Source organism: Arctopsyche grandis, chromosome 3 (assembly GCF_051622035.1).
Source record: "Arctopsyche grandis isolate Sample6627 chromosome 3, ASM5162203v2, whole genome shotgun sequence".
Classification (NCBI taxonomy): domain Eukaryota; kingdom Metazoa; phylum Arthropoda; class Insecta; order Trichoptera; family Hydropsychidae; genus Arctopsyche; species Arctopsyche grandis.
Window position 1 is genome coordinate 1,005,031 of NC_135357.1, and position 23,397 is coordinate 1,028,427.

General features: G+C 34.3%; 1 protein-coding gene and 2 long non-coding RNA genes across 4 annotated transcripts in view; 2 read left to right on the forward strand and 1 right to left on the reverse strand.

Moving 5' to 3' along the window:
• LOC143910004 (uncharacterized) overlaps positions 1 to 23,397 on the reverse strand; it is an 805,996-nt gene that overhangs the window by 208,060 nt on the left and 574,539 nt on the right. The gene's annotated exons all lie outside the window — the stretch shown is intronic.
• LOC143910007 (uncharacterized) overlaps positions 1 to 23,397 on the forward strand; it is a 260,391-nt gene that overhangs the window by 98,138 nt on the left and 138,856 nt on the right. The window lies entirely within an intron of this gene.
• LOC143923023 (uncharacterized) overlaps positions 1 to 23,397 on the forward strand; it is a 44,636-nt gene that overhangs the window by 17,119 nt on the left and 4,120 nt on the right. The gene's annotated exons all lie outside the window — the stretch shown is intronic.

Genomic DNA, 23,397 nt, shown 5'->3' on the forward strand with positions numbered 1-23,397 from the left:
GCCGTTGGACAAACACGGTTATCTATGGCCGTTTCGCGGTCTACAATCGACCGCAGATCAGATAAGAGCCGTTGCACTGTCAAACAATAGCCGGTGATGGGTGGGTGCTGCTGGTTGTATTATGATGATGATCTCACGCGGATTTCTCGTTTCGGATCCATTTTTTTGTCGACCGCTCTTTTGATTACAGTATCTAATCGTCGGGCAGATAATCTGCTGTGACATTGCGAGCGTAAAAGTTAGTTTCGTAACGTAACAGTGAATCGGTTGAGACCTTCGACGAAACTGGTCCGCTACAAGTGCGTTTTTATAACGCGCCCCGAGCTATATACTAATTTTCGCTCGAGTATTACATATACAACCTGCACTGTAAAATATATGAGAATTTATTACACACACTTATTGTAATCAATTATTGTCTTGCGATCACATAAAGCTTAGCAGGGCAAGGCATTGGATTATGAGCGCTACAGTTTACGGTTTCATTTCTGACGAATTACACTTTAGCGTTGTCGTGGCTTTATCAATGATGACTGATTAGGGATAGCAATACTGGTAAATTTCCATCGATAAATACCGGTTAATTTAAAAATTAAGGGGGTATTCTAGTCTAGAGGCATGAATTGTAGTTGTTTTTTTTTGCAATAAAAAAACAAAAAATATTTTTAGTAGCCATTATTTTACCAAATATTTATTAATGTTTGAAGAATACTAAAAATCAAAGGAAAAAATTCAAAAAGTTACAGGCTGATGAAGTGAGGGGTCTCAAAAAAATGGCGCGCCCTGGTTGACACGATTGCAATCCTCCTAGTAATCTGATATAAAAAAAAAAAACAAATTAATTCTTAATCCAAATAAATGCTTCTAACGCCCGAACTACGAAAAAGTCAAAATATATTTTTTTTCGCAAAATAGCGGCTGTCTGAAATAAAAAGACCATTTTTTACCAGTTTTTTTGACTTTTCTGATTTTTTTAAAAATAGTAAAATGTGAAATTTTTACTATTTTTATTATAGTTTAGTTTTAGTTCGTGCGATAGAGTAATAAAAGTATAGAAAAGGTTCACACCAAATTTCAAGTAAATTGGTTAAGTAGAAGTTGAGATATCATGTCAACCGTCTCGAAAAAAGTAGTTTCGAGAATAACGCTTTTAAAGTTTTTTGAAAAATCCTCTTAAGGACATATTCTTAAAGGTTTAAGCTTTGAAAATATGAAAGAAAAAAATCGTTTTTTTTTTTAATTTCTACACTAGAATTTATCACTACCCTAGATAACTATCGCCGAGGATTTCGTGTTTTGTATAGGTGTGTTTGGACTCTCTAATATATCTTGCAACAATATAAAATAAAGAAAAGAAGTCTATTAATGAATGTATTTTTCCAAAACTAGTTCCATCTTCTTCATTGTTGTTAAAATGTAATGCTCACAATCTACATAAATGCCAAGACACAATCTAAAATAGCCAGCAGATCGCAAGAACTTTTCCAGGGGCTCGTCAAGCACTAAATTGGATATTGCAGATTTACGGTATCCATACATTCATACCTCAGGAATCTTTCCAATTAATATTTTATTATTTTATAATTCAACATGGTGTAAATTAGGACTTGGATCTCGATTTCTGTTAGTTAGAATACCTTAAATATCTGACCAATAAGAATTGGGTTTTTTTTTCTAAATGAAATTATGTAGAGCCATTTATGACAAGTTATCTTGAAAAAAATAGATTATGATTCTCCAGATATTTAACGCCCATATTTGTACTTATGTATAAGAAAATAACTCGTGGCTAATTTTTGATGATATCTATTGATATAACGCAATCTATTGTTAATACAATATATCTCGATTAGAGATCCTACATATCTACCTATCGACCGTATATCACGAAAGTAGCATTTTTTTCAAGACCAGATTGACAATAAAACAAACATATTTTACAACGCGGAGTAAATGTTGACAAAAATCTGAGGATAGTTGAAACATCATACAAATAAATTCAGAACAGTCTTGTGAGTAGGAGTGAGATTTGATTATGCCCTTCTGACCATAAATCATGAAAATTCACATTTACTATTTATAACAATTTCAGTGGTCTTCGAATTAGGCAAACTTTAAATATTGATCTTCAATGGTCGAAAAGCTCTGATATGAACCTCTTATATGTACATTCGAACTTCAAAATACGTGAATCCTATTGGTCAGAACATGTTATCTGACCCATAGGTATTATGGTTTTTGTTCTGTAGCCGTAAAATGAAACATACATGATAAATATGTGACATGTATCTTTGGAAGGGTATTCACCCAATGAATACCTCGCGTCTACTGAAAGCGATGCAATTGAATTAATCAATAAATTCCAACTGGAAGTGGCTGGTTTGATTTGTATCTGGGAAGTGGCTGATCATCCGAGTCATTCCAGGATATGTATATTCCTAATAAACTTTACCACAGTTCAACTTGTATGAGCAAAATTCTCAACATGATTCGAACTTCTATCTGGGTTTGAAATCATGACGATTATCCTAGTACAGAGTAATGATGATCAAAATCAGGACTCAGGGATTTGATGCCACGCTATCCGTGCTTGATGTCACGATCACAATAAATCAGACTTTCTTCAACTTGGCGTTGTGGAAGTCAATAACTCCTTAAATAGCCGGTCGATTATCGACTCGTACACCCAGTCGAGTTGGAGCCCTAATGAAGATTGACAAACCTCGCCGCGTTGTTGTTGGATACAAATCTAGTTCACCACAATCGAATTCAAAATTCTTGCCGGTTGTGCGTGATGTTAGCATTAACATTTCTCCGTTGTGGCAACAATTGCCCGTAATTAGCAACAATGTATATTTTGTGCCATCTTGAGCTCGAAACGCTATGCGATTAGTGCATTGCGTGTCAAGGCGTTGTTGTTGTATATATCTATAATAATAGCTGCTCTATGGCTAATTTTAGAAAAGTTCAATTCGTGCCTTATCCAATTTATAGTGTAAATATAATATTTTATAAGTACTATCATGGATAGGTATTTTTAGTATTGACAGAAGACAGGGTCATCTGTTTATAGGACCATTTTATGATAATTACATATCAACAGCTAAAATAAATGTGAAAGCAGCAGCATGGGATAGTGGTTAGCATACCTTGCTATGGTCAGTGTGGTTATGAGTTCGAGTCACACTGTTTTCTGCTGGCCAGACCTTGGGTTTGTGACCGTTTCCTATCAGAGTTTGCCAATTTTTCTGATTTTCATTGAAACGATTCCTGCAAAATTGGCTTTCCCTCCCCATTTCTCCCTCAAAATCTTGAGTTATTGTGATATATCTCAAGGTTCGCCGGGTTTATCTTCATAGATGTCTCTATGGATGATTGTTGTATAAAAAAAATTGGTATTGTTGTATAAATGTTTGTTGCTCGTATTGTATATGATGTTTGCAATGCACTTTGCTATGTTTGACCATATATGTCATGTATAATTTCGAATTGTGTAATAGTTTGTATTAATATATAATTTGGTGTGTTACTTGATCGGTATAATACACTCGTCGTATTGGAGCGATCTGTAATGACGAGTGTATTTAGATTGATTGATTGATTGAGTGTGACTAAGGGTGCATACACAAACATTTGTTTTCTTTAGATAGTTTTGCACATGTAAAAAAAAATGCTAGAAAGTACATTCTCTGCTATAGCACAGAGGCTTATATGCAAGTTTGGCAGTGATCGATAACGGAGATTCCCATATTTGAAGAAACGTAAGAGAAACTTGTCGGAAAAAATAAACCCCACGGATTTTTCACCACGGGAAGCCAAGGACGTGCCCGAGTCGTTCGATTCAGTGTGTTTTCGCCTTAAGAAAGTAGGGTTTTTTTTCAGGAGATTCATTGATAGAATGAAATTTACGAGCAAAATAATCTTTTCTGTTGGCAATGTGTTGGTCGTTTGGTTTTTATCTGAAACAATCAACGACGCACACTAAAGATAAGAAAGACTTGCACCCAACTACGTAATTCTTTTATCGTTTTGACTATGACAGAATTTATCGAGAACTGGGATTCATCTTGTCATTGCTCCCATGGGTGAGTGGCTACAGAACTAACTCCTGAGTGATGGTGGTTCATTTAAAATGATTTCGTTTTGAATTAATTTGATTCTTATGATTTATGTGAGCTTCCATATACGCAGCAGAATTAGATTGTCTTTAGTCTAAAGTTAAATATTGCTTAACCATGGTCGTTTTTAAGAAGTGTGTATTTTTCATCTACTTAATTAAAGTTTATGACATTATAAAATATATTGCTTTTTTTTATACCAAACTTTTAATTACCTTTTGCAATCTTTCCGTAGCCAGTTTAATTAAGTAAAATATTGTAACGTAAGGTTGGGTTCAGGGATCTAAATGATAGACCAAAGTCAGTTCACAGTATTTATTCTTCGACTCGCTCGAGAATGTTCAGTCCACCGTGTGCACCTACTTTTAAAGGCAGGTAGCCGAGTGTTCGGATATGCAGTAGTCCGAACAGCCCCGATATTCCCCATAAACGTCATTTCTCACAAACTAGGAATTCTCCACAAACACATTCCTACCAACTCGCTATTCTCTTTACATGTTACAATATGTTGGATTAATTTGAAGTGTGAACTTATAGTTTCGGCAAAGAAAATTCATAAAGGAAGTACACCATGACAAGTAACGTGAGGTAGAGTAAACGCTCATGACACTGCCTTGCATTGTTTTGAAAAGTTCGATCACTTAGCATATCAGAATATGCTAAAGTAATTGTTTTGTCTCTTTTGCTCTCGGGTACGAACTCCGCGAAAAGGAGGGGAGAAATTTTAGGAATTAATCTCATGTCTACATATTATATCACAATACGTATTCGACATATACATAAACTTAACTCACACTTCACATCTTACACTGAGATGTCTCAGACGCAAAAATAAATCGAGTGCTTAGTTTTTGAGTCAAGAGCATTTGGCTCCAAAAGTCAAGGACTTTTATAAGAGCCTATATTGACAGGTTCACGTCTTACCTAACTAATGGAGAGATACAACGACAGGCAAGTCTTTCGTAGGGCTACGAAATTTTCCGTAGCTAGAGACACTACAACATATTTATGTATATATTTCCAATTTGGTTTCTGTGAAAATATTCTTTTGTCAAAGGCATTTTTGGAATGATTGAAGCTGAAATTCCTGGTTGCATTTTATTTTTTTGTTTTTAATTTATACCAGAAAGGCCTTACAGGTAACTGTTCCTGGCCAGAAACATTATATGTTTGATACAAATATTATAAGTTTAATACAAGTACAAAAATACATATCAATTAACATCCACAGAGACATCTATGGTCAAATTTGGAAATTTGTAATTTAGCGAAATTCAGTTAATATGTACATATCAATTAACATCCACAATTTCATTGCTTAGTATTTCCAGCCCAAGAAAGATAACAACCATTACAAATAGGATCACCCGACCGATTTTATTTAATTGTGAAAAAAATCCTTAGAAGTTGCTCGTTGCTAAGTATTTTTAGTTTTTGGTTTATCTTTAATTTATACCAGGAAGGCTTAACAGGTAACCCCAATGCGCCTTCCTGGCCAGAAACATTGTATATTTGATACAGATATTATTAGTATTATAAAAAGAACATAAATAAATATCAATTAATATCCACAGAGACATCTATGGTCAAATTTGTATATTTGCAGCATTTTATACAATTCGGCGAAATTCGAGATTGCTGAAAACTCGAGATTTTGCGAGAAAATTGGTAAGGTTGCCAATTTTTTGGAACCGTTTCGATGAAAATCAGATAAATTGGCAAATTCTGATAGGAAACGATCGACCTGGGGTCACAAATCCAAGGTCTGGCCAGCAGAAACCAGTGGGATTTTAACGGGATTCAAATGGGATTCAAAGCATTATATGCGACTCACTAATCTATTCTGCTGATTATGTATTATGTATCGCTAAGTTCATTGTTAAAAATGACATTTTGAGTCCTTGTTGTTGATCACACATGTTGTTTGACTCTGAGCACCAGATAAATGTTATAATGATAGAAGTGGCTTTAGGGCCGGGCCGCACCGTGTGACTTGCGAGCGACTTGGTTGAGGGCGACCAGACCAATGCATTCAGGTAGATGGGACATGCCACACCCGTCAACTTGTTTGTCGCACACATTTCCATAAATTTTTTCGTGTCACGCAACTAGTCGGCCGACAAAGTTGCACGGTGCGGCCCGGCCCTTAGGCGTTATATTGTTGTCAAGTGAGGATTGTCCACAGACATTCATAAATAATTTTAGCATCAGTCGTATTTGATGCTTGGTGGTCGACGTATGTCCGATAAAAACTTCTCTGGGCAAGGGCAATGGGCAAGTGCATCGTTAAAAATTGCACAATGCATTCAAAAACACACAATAAACAACATGGGATACATTTTTATAAGTAAATTGACCATTTAAGTAACATATTATTCAATTAACATCGTAGTTTGACAGTTTTTAAAAGTGTCATGGCGATCGCCCGCATTCTACATAACATTTCAGGGGTGGCACCAGACAAATGTAAAAATAATTTTTAAATAAATGTAAAAACATTTCCAAGGTGGCGCCGAATACTCAATTATATTAATAACCAATTATTTAAGTTTAATTAATATAAACATCGTTCATTTTATAGAAACGGATTGGCCACCAACGCCCAACACCACCATATACTCAAATTGTAAATAAATCTACATATCTATATATCAAATGGCTCCTATTCCAAGAGCTATCCGACTTCTTAATGAAATCGTTGCTGCCGAGACTGAATGTGATATTTTCCACCTTAGTGAGCGTAAATTGTCGGAAATTACTCTAACCCATTTATCTGGTAGTCTGCGCTCATCATTGTTTTCATGATTGATTGTGATTTATGAGTGAAATTTTGATTAACTCTCTTCCATTTGGGCCTTACAGGGATGTTTTGTATTTGTAGTTGTTTCTTACATATTTATTGAAACTGGCTGTAGGTGCAAGGCATTCCTTATGCTATATTTTATTTGATATTTTTACTTTATCTGTTATTATTAAATGCTATTTTTTATGTTTATGTATGGATGTATTTATGTTTATGTTTAATTGTTTTTTTTTTTTTTTTTTTGTTATATTTTTTGACCATTGTGGCGCTTTAGGAATTCCTGTTATGCCACAATGGTCTGTTTAGAATAAATAAATAAATAAATAAATAAAATATATAAAAATGAATGTCTGTGTGTGTGTCTCGAATAGCCTCCTAAACCATTTAATTGATTACGATGGAACTTTCAGGATTTGTTGTATGCATGTCCGGGAAGATAACTGTGAAAAAAAAACGCGAACAGAAACGGGAAAAACGGGAATGGGTGTCATTGCAACGCTATAATTTCAAATGTTTTCGCGTCGCGACCAACGTGTTCGCTGCCTGCGTTTTCCCGACAAATTGGAACGGGAACGGGAATTGCATGCAATGTTGTGGCGTTGCAACGCATGCCGGGTTAAGCTAGTATCAAAATAAAACTTTAATTTCTGTAGTGAATATGTGATGACCCTGATTGTATTTCGTGCGTTTTAGCGTAGTTATGAAGATGTACCGCATAATATTGAAACAATTTATTGATTCGTAAAGGCGCTTCTATTATTATAAAATTTCTCAGACAAGATTGACATATTTCTGGAGACAAGAGAATTTTTTAGTTATTTAAGTTTCCTTATCTTTTTCGGTTTGTTTTAAGGGCCGGATTGGGTTCCGCCTAAAATTTCGGTGGCTCGGATTTGGAAAGTGGTCGATTTACTGTTATTTCCTTTTGCTCGATTCCCGCTCATTTTACCGTACGGTCATCTTCATCATTGTGTGGGTCATCCGCATCATCACGCCACTTTTCTCCAAAAGTGCTTCCACCAGCTGTCGTCTTATCGCGCACGTTTCTCCTCACGAACTACCGTCATCACCTTTTTCAGTTTTCTAAAGGTGTAATTAGGTTTTTTTTAGTCTGCGCCATAAATTATTCTACTCCGTCCCACGATGAATCGACGGCCGAGGTGATTAATCGCTCTCGTACGATTTTTTAAATACATTTTTTGTATTTAGCAGTCTCTAAATAACTACCGGTGATAGTTGAAAAAATCGTGTGGTGTCTGCGCATGCGCAAGATGGACGTTCGTAATTGAAATAGCATTATTAATTGTGTTGAGGTGAAAATTGTTAAGAAAAAAATTGATCGAATGCGCCATAAGTTTGTGGCAAGGTGTAGTTGTTTTTTTTTTTGTAGTATACGGTCTACCATTGTATGCATCTGAATATTATGGCGCACGTACTTATTGAGTTGATTAAAAAGAGGGAACATTTTCCTAAAATTTTATAGTCTACAATTTGTAGGTTCTAAATTGAGAACTGTATATTTGCATAGCGGACAAATAAACGGACGTTACTCTTTATATAGTAAAAAATGCATGTGCTAATCACTACATGATGATAAATGTAATGTTTATTCGATGTATCAATTTGCAATAAAATTATAATCATTACATATTAAACGTGTATGACGAATTGAAATTCTTCGCCAAAGTAATGGCATGCAGTCGTTGAATAAATGATTAAATTATTGTAATTAGATTGTTAACTACATATATATTTTATTAATATTAATAAGTCGTTGCTGTATTTTCCGGTTTAGTATCTGTAGTGATGAAAAAACAATTCTCCAGGTACTAATAAGTGAAATGTAAAAGAGTAATAAAATGTAATAAAAATATATGGTGCGGCGTTGCGAAAATCGGAAATGCATCAAAGAAAGAAATATAAAATTTGGTTTGAAAAAAAGAAGGTTTGACTAATTTTTGAAAAACTTAGTAATGAGTAGGTGGCGTGAATGTCAGCTGTCATCACGCCGATTTGACAGGCGGTTCTGAATAAATTTAAATCATTAAATTCCTCTAGCATCATATCAGAGACATTTGTTTATTTTAACCCTTTGAGTGCTGGCGTATTTTCTGTTGAAAGCCACGCTGAAAATTTCGCCAACATTTCCAACTAGAATTATTTAGAAATCAAATATAAAGCAGGTATAAAAATTGTGGCCAATCCAAAGAAACCCTAGATCACTACCCTATATAACTACCCCCACGGGGGTTTCGAGTTTTGTAAAGGTGTGTTTAGACTCTCTAATATATCTTGCAACAATATAAAATAATAAAAAGAAGTTTATTAAATAATGTATTTTTCCAAAACTAGTCTAGAAGTTTATTAAATAATGTATTTTTCCAAAACATCTTCTTTTTTGTTTAAATGTAATGCTCACAATCTAAATTCCAAGCCACAATCTAAAATACACAATCTGAAATTCTGCTATGGTTATAAATTCAGAAATTCCGTTGTAAACCAGTCTTATCAATATCGACACGAATTACAAGACCCATGTTCAATGAATTTTTTTCAATGCTATCTGGAAAGGCTTAGCGGGTAGTATTCTTATTGATTTTTAACATACTCAAAATATAACGCCTATCGGTGTATTTTAGGCTCATGGACTTGTCAGCAAAACGCCGAACGGCGTTGGTCAACATTCAAAGGGTTAAGCTTCAATCTTTCTCTTCCCAATACATATAAATGTAGGTACAACTTTCATCGAATTTTTACATTCGGAGTATGACCAAAACCCGTGACCCAAAACGGTTTTATTTGTACATGCAAAATTTACAACGCCTGTCGTCGTTTTACAGGCCCACGGACTTGTCAGCAAAATGCCAAAAAGTCGGGTTGCTCGACGGCTAAAAATGGTTCACTATTGTCAATTTCTATTCCATTTTTTTGCTCTTCTGCTTTATCGGACAATAGAGAGGTCTATTGTTATTTAATGGCGGCAACTCGACCGCCGATCTCTACTGATCACTGATCAGACGTGTTATATATGTTTGGATCGTGACATTGACTATTTGAATTATGGCGATCTTGTCGATGATTAGTTGGAAGGCATTGGAACTTTTAGACCAAAGTCATGTGTGTGTTTCGGTTGCGAAACTCGGTAATCAAGGTGTTGCAATTTTTCACGCATTGGAAAATGAATCCCTTTTGTTGCGTGAGTCGGATGAAAAGTTGCGACAGCCAATCAAAAAATATGGATCTTGAGCGTTTTCATCAAGAGATTGATTGCTACGGTGATTATAATCCACTTTCGATTCTGACAAGATGACCTCCATGCTAATTACTCGCACAGATAAAGGATCCCAATATTACATACAATATTCGATTGGAAAAAAGTCAACGATGCTTTTAACCACCAAATTTGATATACCATTTCATGGCACTCTAAATAAAATCTACATAACTACCTATACATACAAGAATTTTAACCCGAACAGAGCCATGTACATATGTTCGCTATACAAAAAAATTCGGATGTGACCAAACCACGACTTTGTCTATGTATTTGAGGAATATAAGAAGGTCACAAAACAAAATTTGATAATTAAACATACACATGCCGGTTATGAGAGCATTTTCGATACAAAATTGAACGCAAATGTAGGGTAACTTACACAACACAAAAATTTTATTATAATTCCGGTTGTCGAATTTTTTTATTACTTAAAATCACCATAATTATTATACACATTATTATACACAGGTCAAATTAAAATAATGAAATATACAAGAATTATACTTTAAATATACATGTTTAAAAGGGGTCGAAAAAAATAGTGGAAGAAAAATCGAAGAGTAAACTGCCACTTTCGGTAGACGGACGCTTACCAAATTTTATACACAACTTGGTGATGTGAAATTCCAGTTCAACAAATCAAAAGGTTTCCGAGAAAAACATAAAAAACCTCGATTCTCTAGAGTAAAAGTACTACTTTCGGTTCAGGTAAAAATATTTAAAAAATATTAGGATATAAAATTTATCATTTATATTACATGTGAAAAAATTTCAATCCGATTCAGTTAGCAGCTTGGGAGATAATTGTATTAAAAAAATTAAAAAAAAGAGGACACCTATAAGGGGAGGTACCATTTCCGGTCAACTTAAAAATTTGAAAAAAAATTACGTCGTATCGATAAAATCTTCAGTAACCGATACTAAGTTTCAGTTCGATAGGACTAACGGTGTTCAAAAAATCCCCAAAATACACAGACACATTTTTTTCTAGATCATGAAAACGTGATCAGTGATGGATTCTGAGTTCAAATTAGTCAAAATCTCGAGTTAGAATTTTCGCATGATCACAAAACTTCATCTATTGATACTACGTACATACATACATAGATAAAGTAAAAAGTCGCAATATATATATTTTCGAGGGTCAATTAAATGGCCGCTAATAGCAGTTGTGCGTTAGGTTTTGATAAACGCCGTTTTCGCAACGATGTGGCATCTCGACGATACATTCTACAGCACATAGAGCCTCATTATTTTGCTAAAAAGCGACCGGCTCGTTAAATCCGTTAAATATACAATCCAATACGTTATGTCAGCCAGTTAAAAGTTGAACCAGGGAGTTTAAGTAACCGCCGTGGGTACTATCTCTCCATACACATAACGAGACACGATTCAATTTAGAATTTATTAAATGGTACAATTGCTGCTTTGTATAGTATTATATATGTGTACGTAGTATGTATGGGTAAGTATGCAGCTCTAATCTAAAACTAAAACTCTAATCTTCGGCTTAATTATTTCAATATATCAAAATAGGCTACACTTTGTATTAATTTGTGTTAGTTATATAATCCGTTTATATGCAGTGTGTTGTAACATCCTAAGGACGTAAAACAATTTATTTTATTGTTTTTAATTATTTCTTATTTAACTACATCTAATATATAAATTCAAAAGAGACTTTGTAAGTTTGTATGTACATATGTAAGTATATTTCTTTGGTTGGGAACTTCGTAAACAAAACAAAGTTTCTATGAGACGGCAATTCAATTTTACAAAAAAAAAAAACAAATCAATATTTACTATTAGATTCGCCATGTTTACGCTGTTTATATTACAAATACTGAGCGAAGCCGTGTAAAACAACTAGTATATAATATTATTAAAATATAATTCAATGAAAGGTCTTTAATAATATTACTGTAAGTTTTTTTGTAAATGACATGACGTTGACAATTACTTTTATCGTCTAATAAAAAATATAAATTTCCGTTAGTATAAAATACTAGTGTTGTACCCGATGAAATATCATCGCTTGAGTGGTGGCATATTAAGTTATTCAATAAAAAAAAAAAATCAAAAGAAATGTGTCGGTCCTGTGTTCGATCCGCAAGCGGTCGAATTTTTTTCAAATGTCTTTTAAATATATTTAATTTAATATTTATATTGAATTGATTAATATGAAAAAAAAAATGGTAAAAGCTACCTACCTACCTACATATGAAGAATATAAAACACCAATAGAAAAATTAATTAAATAAATTTTCAATAGATAGCGCTAAAAGCCCAGATACTTAGCGCCGTATATTAGCCTATAGAAAACATTGGTAGCAAACAGTATACATATATTTAAGTTTTTTTTTTTTTACATACCTCTTATGTTTTTATTATATTCGTACGTTTTGTTGGCAGTGTTTTAGCTGTGACGTACATATGTATGTCGAATCGAAACGACTATTATAGAACGGCTAGCGTTATCTTAGACAGACACACAGAATAGCGATATTATACGTATACATATATGATGATATAGGTCTTCCAGAAAATAAATTAATAATATTCAATCAACAACTTACGTATCTTATATTAAAATTTTATAAATGAAAATATTTCAAAATACGAAACACGAACTCAAAACTAGCAAAAAATAAAAGTTAAATTCTACCAACCGCTTTACGCACCAACAATGTTGTATTATACTTGACATAAAATGCAATGCGAAACTGAAACGAAATGTAATTGGCCATCACGGGTCGAGTGGGGGATGAATGCGATAACATGTACATTTTACGTCTCACGTTCTGGCTTGTGACCGGAAAAATGCACTCGAGATAGTTGCACTCTCGAGACATCCAAACTTTCAAAGATGCTCAAGGATAGGGTTGCCAGATGATAATTTGATAATGGAAGGAGGATTTTCTGTAAAAAAGGAGGACATTCAGAAATTAAACGAATTTTTTTTATTTTTATATTATTTTACATTATTTTATATTATTTTACTTTATTTTAATCATATTTAGCTGAGCTGCCAATTTTAGAAAGAAGTTCTTGGTTTTTTAACAAATAATTATAAAAATCTTCACATGTCATGTTTTTGAAGTTGTATTGAGTAAGAATTAAAGATTTAACTGACTGCACACTTAGTATATTCCTCTCTTTGCTCCACTGAGTATTAATCAGTGAAAAAACTCTTTCCACATTTGCGTTATATGCGCTTATACAAAAATAAAACTCGCAGATCTTGAGCAGTTCTGAGAAACATTCAATGTTTTTAACACTTGAAGTAGATTGTCCACTGCTCGTGCAACTTCAAATCATAATATGCTTCATCTTCATCTGATTTTGATTTAAGAAATGAAATCAAGTTACAAAATTGATCGTGTATCTTAACATCGTCAATCTCTACACCTCTGATGCTCAAAAACTCAATACATTAAACTAAATCATCATAAATAAGTTCCGCCCGATGTTTAGCAAAAAGGAGGACTTACAGTAGGTAAGGGAGGACGGGAGGACAAGACATAGAAAAGGAGGACATCTCCTCCTTTTGGATACCATCTGGCAACCCTACTCAAGGAGAACTAACGCAATAGAATTCCACAAAACAGTGTCAAGGGGTAGTTGTATGTTATCCGAGGGTGATAACTTTTTAGTGTGGAATTCTATTGCGTAAGATGTTTCCGAGCGCCTTTGAAAATTAGGATTTCTCGAAACTGCGCTAATATTCAGTGCAATTTAGTGCATCTTTCCGGGAACCGTTTTGCTATTATTCGAATGATTTTGGGAAAGAATTGTGTGATGTTGCGTTGTGCGTGCATTTATGGTTTTGTCTTTCTCTGAGCTGGACTGGCCAAAAGAGCCCATGTGGACAGTGAGCCATATCGGGTCAAATTGCAATAAAACAAATAAACAAATTAATGCCTCCGATATATCACAAACAAGCATACGGATTAACTTGTATCCATAAAGCTCAATTTTACAGAGGCTCGGTTGCGTTATGCGAACAAACCGATCGATCAGACTCGTTGCGAAACGTCGGCTCGCATTATATGCTATATATATATATATATATATATATATATATATATATATATATATATATATATATATATATATATATATATATATATATATATATATATATATATATATATATATATATATATATATATATATATATATATATATATATATATATATATATATATATATATATATATATATATATATATATATATATATATATATATATATATATATATATATATATATATATATATATATATATATATATATATATATATATATATATATATATATATATATATATATATATATATATATATATATATATATATATATATATATATATATATATATATATATATATATATATATATATATATATATATATATATATATATATATATATATATATATATATATATATATATATATATATATATATATATATATATATATATATATATATATATATATATATATATATATATATATATATATATATATATATATATATATATATATATATATATATATATATATATATATATATATATATATATATATATATATATATATATATATATATATATATATATATATATATATATATATATATATGTATATATACATTTTGACCACCCCTGGCTCGGATGAGTAGGTAGGGTCACGAGTGGCGACTTGACCAACTCTGGCTAGCTGGTGAACGTGATCTAGTTTCGCGTATCTGTGGAGCGTGTGAACGGGCGTGCGGCCCAATAAATTAACCGATCCGACGGTGATCTGTCGGCGTTCGAATCCCGAGAGGACTATCGGAGTTGCGCAAGATGGGTATATGTTATACACGTACACAAACTTGTGTACGATGGTCGAGATGTGCCTGCGAAGCCTCTCTTCATTTGCACTTCGCCGTTGCGAAACGGTCACACTCACACGTTCGTCCGAGGAGACCGAGCGGTGAACGTTGTGCGGACATAAGTTGTGATTTTAGAAAGGACACAAGAGTCCGTGCGATATCTTATCGGAGATCTGACAAATTTGAATGCTGGGATGTGAAACGCTCCAAGTTAGATGGTGATTTTGGGTAGCGGGGCCGCTGTGTAATGGTGCTTACGGACTAAACCAACGACGATTTTGGGCCAACTTTTTAACCAGCAGTAGCGTACAAAATATCGAAATAAAAATTAAATTTTAAAATTGAAATTAAATATCAAAATCAAGCTAAAGAGCGAGATTGAGCTAAAATTAGATCATCGTTGATGTTTTGAATTACGACGATACGCATTTAAAACCAGATAAATATTATAATTTCTCTGCTTACGAGCGAAAAAAAATATTGTTAAAGTCGTCACGAGATGTTACTGTATTTCTACCGTCGACGATCAATAAAAAAAAACAATTCATAAAAAAACGTGGTGTCGGATGTCGGTGGTTTGTCAAACGGTTTTTTTTCTTTCGTCGAAATAAAATTAATAATCACACATTATCCGATAAAATTTACCTCTGAAATGATTTAATTAATTGATTTAGTTCGACGAGAGAAACAATTGAAGACTATAAAAATTTCGTTGGATAAACCGACAACGTACCGGGTTGGGACCATCGCTCGGTCACCCATACTAACACATGATATATTCTCAGTAACTGCGCATTACGGGGAAGTAAAAATAATAATTCTTTGATTTTTTTTTCGATCTTAGTGCGTATCTTCGTAAGTCAAAACATCTTCGATAAACAAAAGTCTAGGATTACCTGTATGTGATTGTTGTTGATCTAATTTTAGGTCAATCTCGAAAATTTATTTAAATTGGGCATGTTCTGTTTTAACTTTCAATATTTTATTTTAATTTTAATATATTGATTATAATTTTATTTTGATATTTTAATTTAATTTTAATATAATAATAATATTTTTAATTTTGATATTTAATTTCAATTTTTAAATTTAATTTTTATTTCGATATTTTGTACGCTACTGGTTTTATCCTGCTGGTTAAAACGTTGGACCAAAATCGTCGTTGGTTTTGTCCGTACGCAGCATGAAGGGCGCTACAGACGCTCTGTAATATCGGAGCGGTATGCCTTGCGGCGACCGATGTTGACGCAGACCGTAGCGTGTGTAGGAACATTCATCGTCAGGTCGAAGCGCATTCAGTACGCCGCACGTCGAACCAAATTCTGTTCGTTCGCCGCACGGTCTACCAAAAGACATACCGCTCCGATATTCCAGAGCGTCTGTAGCGCCCTTAACGTTCCCCAAGTGGGGACGGAGACTCTCCGGAGTACAATGTTGGGATAAAGAATGAATAATGACTAGAGACACGTATTTTGGGCATTTTGATATCAATGCTTAATTGATGCTAAAATTCGGAATAGATGCTAAATTCATAATATATGCTAAAATAACAAACAAAAGTGAAATTTGCATAAAATTTATAAAATAAATAGACAATTTAGAAGGGTCTTCCTATCCCTTTATCCATTTATTATGTGAAGAAATTGAGGGGATAAAACAGAGCTTGCAGTTTACCATAAACGGTGTTTTTCCTGTCGAAACCAAGCAACTGCTTTTGTCTACTACTGTAAACAGTTGGAGCTGTGTATCCAAAAGGTTGCTCAAAAAAGCGTCTTAAAACTAGACTTGCACTGAGACAAATCTATTCCTCCAAACATTAAGTAAACTCTTCAATCTGTATGTGGCATGTACAAAATCTAATATTAATGTTAAAGAAACAGTTTTGATTTTTAGAAACCCGCCATTGTTTAATGTATTAACAGAGGCCCAATGTTTGGAAGGATATCAGCACTTTTTTAGACAATTAATAGAGAATATAAAAAGTGAATCCACACCGGATATATGTATTGCTATTATTGATGACTAGAGCCCGGAATCTGAAGGGGTTTTTTATTGTTCAAATATTGTAAATGATTGTTCAAGGTTTGCTGAACCTTTTTTACAAAGCATTTACAACAATTGAACAATAGGCGGCACGTTTCCGGCCCCTTCAGATTCCGACCTCTATTGATGACAACAAAAATTAAATAGGGAAAAAGGAAAAGCCTGTTCCTCTTGTTCCTGTTGTATCCTGCTCGCGCAAATTAAGTGAGTATGTACCGTTTACCATGCACCCTTTTTTTATCTTTCGATTTAAGATCTTTCGATTTTCGATCTTTGCCTTCCGATATTTGCGTTTTCCGGTGTTTCACTTTCGGGCCCGTGAGGGAGACCGGATTATATCATATCAATGCAATAGGAAAAATATTATATTATGTAAATATACTTTCTGCTAAATTTTCATCATAATTTTAGTACTGAAATAATCAAAAAGATATACATATTTGCTATACATACATTATAAATAGGGTTTAAAGATGAGTAAAGACACTAATGTAAACCAAGAGAGTAAATATGACAAAGATACAAATTATTTTTCAACTGAACCTTTCAACCACTTAAAGACTTTATATTTTAAGACTTCTCAGTCAAACATAATATTAAAAGGAACCTAATCTATAAATACTAGAAACATGCCAATTTTAAAATGCTTAACCCTTTGCCCGCGTCACCAAATTTAGCGAACATGCCCTGTACGCGGCTGCTTTTTTGCGGATTTTGCTATCGCGTTTTCGACTATAAATATAGGTTGTAATATTTTTTTGAATTTTACAACCTATATTTATTTTTTTGACTACTGCCATCTATTGAATTTGGTAAAGTATACATTTAGTAATATTTTCAACCTAGTTATAAAATTTTAACACAATAGACGGCTCTTATACAGGTTGGAACTTCCAAGACATCTATGCGTGTCTCGCGCGCTGAGGACTTGTTCGCTAGGACATGTATAGTAGTCGTACGCGGTGGAAAGGTTAAGGAATGCTTGTCTGGAGAAAATTTAATATCATATTATTCCTCAATTTAAAGCTCACTATACTCTATCAAAGAAATATTTTTAAACATAAACTGGCTAATTTATAATTGGCGTCATATACATACATATTTAATTGTACACATGTAAATAATATGTATATGATTTTGCCTTCAAGTATATCTGCTAGTGTCTTATACTATATGTAGAAATGTATATTATTTATTGCAATATCAATCAATGTTTGCAAAAGCCCATCAAAGCATGAACCAGTTTTACTAACGAATGCGAATCATTGAAATTTTGATTTATACTTAAATGCAATGATAAAAACATAATTTAAATTTTTTGCCAAATCAAAGTCATTTAAAAAGTCTACTTTCATTTAAGTCTTAGCACTCATTTTAGCGTTCATCTTTAATGTAGAATTTACTATGATGAAAACATAATTCACACATTGTGGAATTTCAAGTTTCTAACTGACTACGACTCCTCGCTGTCGGATTATTTTCACACCCATATGCTCTGGATGATGATGGGCACATAAATGCATGTAATGTTTACTGCAAAGTCGTTCCGATATTAAATCGCTAATAGACTGGGTCAGATGTCGACTCAGAACCGGTTTCATTATGCAAATTGCACACATAATATTCGGTATTGTCTGATCTGTGACGTGTAATTATGTTGTATCTACTTATGTCATTAAACTTTTTCGGTTTGCGGCTTATTTTTTATCACTATGTATTCAAATTAAAGAGACTTGAGTGCAATGAAGTTGCAACGTTCGATTGCGTCGTCGCAACGTTGCATAATGGACTCATCTCGGTCGCAAAAGTCGTCTTGCAATCTTTCTCTCTCTCCCTCTCTGTGTTGATTGCACTTTTTCCAACAACACATGGGTTGTTTTGGTATCAAATTTCACTGTAGGTAAAAATTGTAAAACGAACAACGTTTGTTTGAATAATATTTATCAATTTTATATTGAAAAAATACGAGTTTAAGGATTTTGATGAAATTAGATGAAACCACCCTTTTCGGGCCCAAGTGAATATTTTTTGTTTATAGTGACGCCATGAATGGTTAGGGCGAGAACACACAGCGATGCACGTGGCACGTGGTATTTTTTATATACTTTTAAACATGCGAATAAGAAGAGGTTAGTAAAAAAATAGGCCGTGCCTTGTACATATTCATGGAACGCCTAGCACGCTCCGCCCCAGAATGACCCTCTCGAGTGTTTTCGGTAAAATTGTATCCTTGTATTTATCCTTGCTTGATAGTGATCGATAACGGTTTATCCCATATTTGAAGAAATGTAGTAGACCACACACAGCGGGGAGCCATACACACGACGTGCTGTTCTTCCCTGTGTTTTCGCCCTTAGTTTGTGACTTATACACGCTAGAGGCAAATGTTACAAGTGGGTCGCTAACTATACAGACATTCCGTTTTTGAAATGTAAACTTCTTTGTGGGCAGTTAAATGGATTATTCCGCAAAAGGCTATCTCGGAACATCTGGAACTCGAGTTCTCGATACTACAATATTTCGCGTATGAAGCTTTCGATTGATGGAGTTTTTGGGTGCCAGATATTCCGTTAAGTAAGTCATCGCGAACTATTAAAACTATATCGTCTGCGAATCAAAGAAGCGACCGTTGATTTTTATGTACAAGGCTTATATTAGTTTTACTTCGCCTTTTGGTCTGACATTATTTCCTACATTCTTCCGATTGGTTTGAAACTTTGCCATTTTGTGCGGTTTGGTCACCGATAGAAATATAAATCGCTTCTGCCAGTTCGATGGTGAAAATAATCGTAATAAACGCGTTTACGAATCCAAAAAATGTGGAGCTGATGACGGCTCAGCTCCACCAGTGGCCAGTAGCCTTATATGTTTGACTTTCTGCCACCTACTCGTTTTGTCAGATTTTAATTGTTTAACCCTTAAAATGCTGACAAAAGCCGATTGGCGTTTTGCCAACAAGTCCATGAGCCTGAAATACGCCGATAGGCTTTGTTTTTTGAGTATGTAAAAAATAAACAAGAATACTACCCGCTAAGCCTTTCCAGGTAGCGTTGAAAAAAATGCATTGTAAATGGATAATGTAATTCGTATCAATGTTTATAAAGACTGGTTTATACCGGAATTTCTGAATTTATAACCATATCAGAATTTCTCGATGGAAATCCCTAACTGCTGAGTATTTTAGATTCTGGCTTGGCATTTAGACTGTGTGCATTACATTTTAACAACAAAGACGAAGGTGGAACTAGTTTTGGAAAAATACATTAATTAATAGACTTCTTTTGATTATTTTATATTGTTGCAAGATATATTATATAGTCTAAACACACCTTTACAAAACTCGAAACCCCCGGGGGGGTAGTTATCTAGGGTAGTGATCTAGGGTTTGTTTGGATTGGCTACAATTTTTATACTGGCTTTCTATTGAATTTCTAAATAATTCTAGTTGGAAATGTTTAGTGGCTTTCAACAGAAAATACGCCAGCACTTTAAGGGTTAAACGCCTATAACTTTATCTTTTTCACACTATAACCTTATAAAATATGCATTATAGGCTCTCGATATCTCTTAATATATTTTTACTTCACTAATTACTCCTGCTGTGTCTCTCAAGTACCGCATTGAATAACTTGGCTGAGATGGTGTCTCCTTGCTCTAATTCCTTTTCCTATGCTAAATCTATCTGTATCTGAAAATAACCGAAGCTGTGGCGTTCTGGTATATTGCAGGGCAAATCTTCTTCTAATTGCGAATCCGTATTCGAACGTAGGCGACTACCATAGGTAGACATCGTTTATGGCCCGTGCGAATTCTTCCCTATCATGAGCAAGCCGAAATAACTTAAAATGTTTATAAATTGGTATGCCATCTTAGGGCGCTTCACCGTGTCAAGAAGCTCTCTTTTTTTATGAAGAAGCTGGAGGACTGTTTCGTTTCTTACATGCTCCTTCCACGAGATCTTTAGCATCCTCCGATAACACCACATTTCAAAGGACTCTATCCTGTTCATGGATGCCACTAACAGCGTCCACGTTTCGCATCCGTACAACAACACCGACCAAACATAGAGTGCAGGACCTGCGACAACACAAAACATTTTTCATGCTGCCGAATTGCAGGGCAAATACATATACGTATATTGGAAACTATGCACTCATATCAGCACGACAACAAACGCTTCAAGGACACGTGTCACGGTGAAATTGATCAGGTCTTCAAATCAACTGTAGTCGAATCGGTCGATCACTTGATGTCCGAGCGACTGGTCGAGTTCCCCTTGAACTCAAAATGCATATATACACATCTGTGCACACAGGGCTACAGATCGGAGATAGGGAGTAGCAGTTCCGATTAGAGCAGATAAAGCCGCACGTTCACCGGCTCCGGCAATTGCTCGACCGTAATCGGTGGACGGGACACTGGGACATCTGGGACCGTGGAACTGGTTAAAGTATGACCGGTGTGCAAATACTGCTACTGTTGCAGCGACTTTAGAATGTATCACTGCTATTATCTATCGATTCAAACTACAAACTGTGTACAGGTGTTTTCTACGCGGCCCGGATTCATGTTACATATGTATGCGAACCGACATACATATGTAAAGGTGCGTTTCCTCTACGTGCAACGACACGTCGCCTAGTCACCTCTCAAATCTTCTTTCACTAGGATATTCAGTGATTATTTTTATTACAGTTCAATATTCTTGCCAAAGGTTGTGATTAAAAGGCGTAGATTCAAATCCCGGTCGACGTTTTTTTAATCATTTTTACCATAGACAAGTTGCCCCAATTCGAAAGTACCTAGTCTGTATTATACGGGTCTACGTGACTTGACAGAATGTTAAATTACAGAAAACGCAAATATCGGAAGGCCAAGATCGAAAATCGAAAGATCTTAAGTCGAAAGATCAAAAAAAAATGGTACATGGTAAACGGTACATACTCACTTAATTTGCGCGAGCAGGATACAACAGGAACAAGAGGAACATGCTTTTCCTCCCGTATTCTGCGCGCGCACATTAACACGGGAGGAAAAGCATGTTCCTCTTGTTCCTGTTGTATCCTGCTCGCGCAAATTAAGTGAGTATGTACCGTTTACCATGCACCATTATTTTTTGATCTTTCGACTTAAGATCTTTCGATTTTCGATCTTTGCGTTCTGATATTTGCGTTTTCTGTTATTTAACATTCTGTCAAATCACGGAGACCGGTATTATACATATGTATATATGTACATATGTTGTCTTTTAAAAATCAATGTTGTATTATCCATGGATCGCTCCCCTTCATTAGTCCGGATAAACGAGAGTATACATATACATACATGGTTAACGGAAAAATGCACTCGAGATAGTTGCACTCTCGAGACATCCAAACATTCAAAGATGCTCAGGTAGAACTAACGCAATAGAATTCCACAAAAGAGCGACAAGGGTTATTTGTATGTTACTCGAGGGTGGTAACCTTTTTTTGTGGAATGCTATTGCGTAAGTTATTTTTGAGCGCCTTTGAAAATTAGGACTTCTCGAAACTGCGCCACTATTCAGTGCATTTTTCCGGGAACCCATATACATATACTCCATTTGAGAATATATATTTTTTTAAATCAATACCCCAGAGACATGACAGGTAGCCCCAAAGCGTCACTGAGGTTATAATACAAATATAAGTATACATAAGAATAACAAAAATCTTAAAAATATAATAAAAAGTAAGTAATATGATAGTATAAAACAAATAAATAAGATTGAAAATTATATCGTGTTATGTAGGAGGTGTTCGACCAACTCAACATAACTGGCATTGAAGAGGAATGTGACAGTAAGTTAAAGAGTCGAACAGTTCTCGAGATGGGGGAGTTCATGAGCACGTTTGTTTTAGCCCTAATTGGCAACAAGATATCATGCTTTCGCAAAACCCTATGATTTTCCGGGTCCCAAAATTTTAGCTTCTCCAGGATAGCGGGATTATGAATCTCTCCTCTAAGTAATTTTACGAAATGTTGCCCAAGAAATATGTACCCAAGTGTTTGCGAAATGTTTCCCAAGAAATATGTACAAATGGAGTTTACATATATGTATGTATGTTATAGTTGATGTGTATTTTAAGTTGTAATATATTTTGACTATTTGGAATATATTCCATGTAACCAGGTACCAACCAAAGTTATAGTTGAAGTGTATTTTCAGTAGTAACATAATATGACTAGTTGGAATATGTATATTCCATCTAACCTGGTACCAACTACGGTTATAGTTGAAGTGTATTTTCAGCTG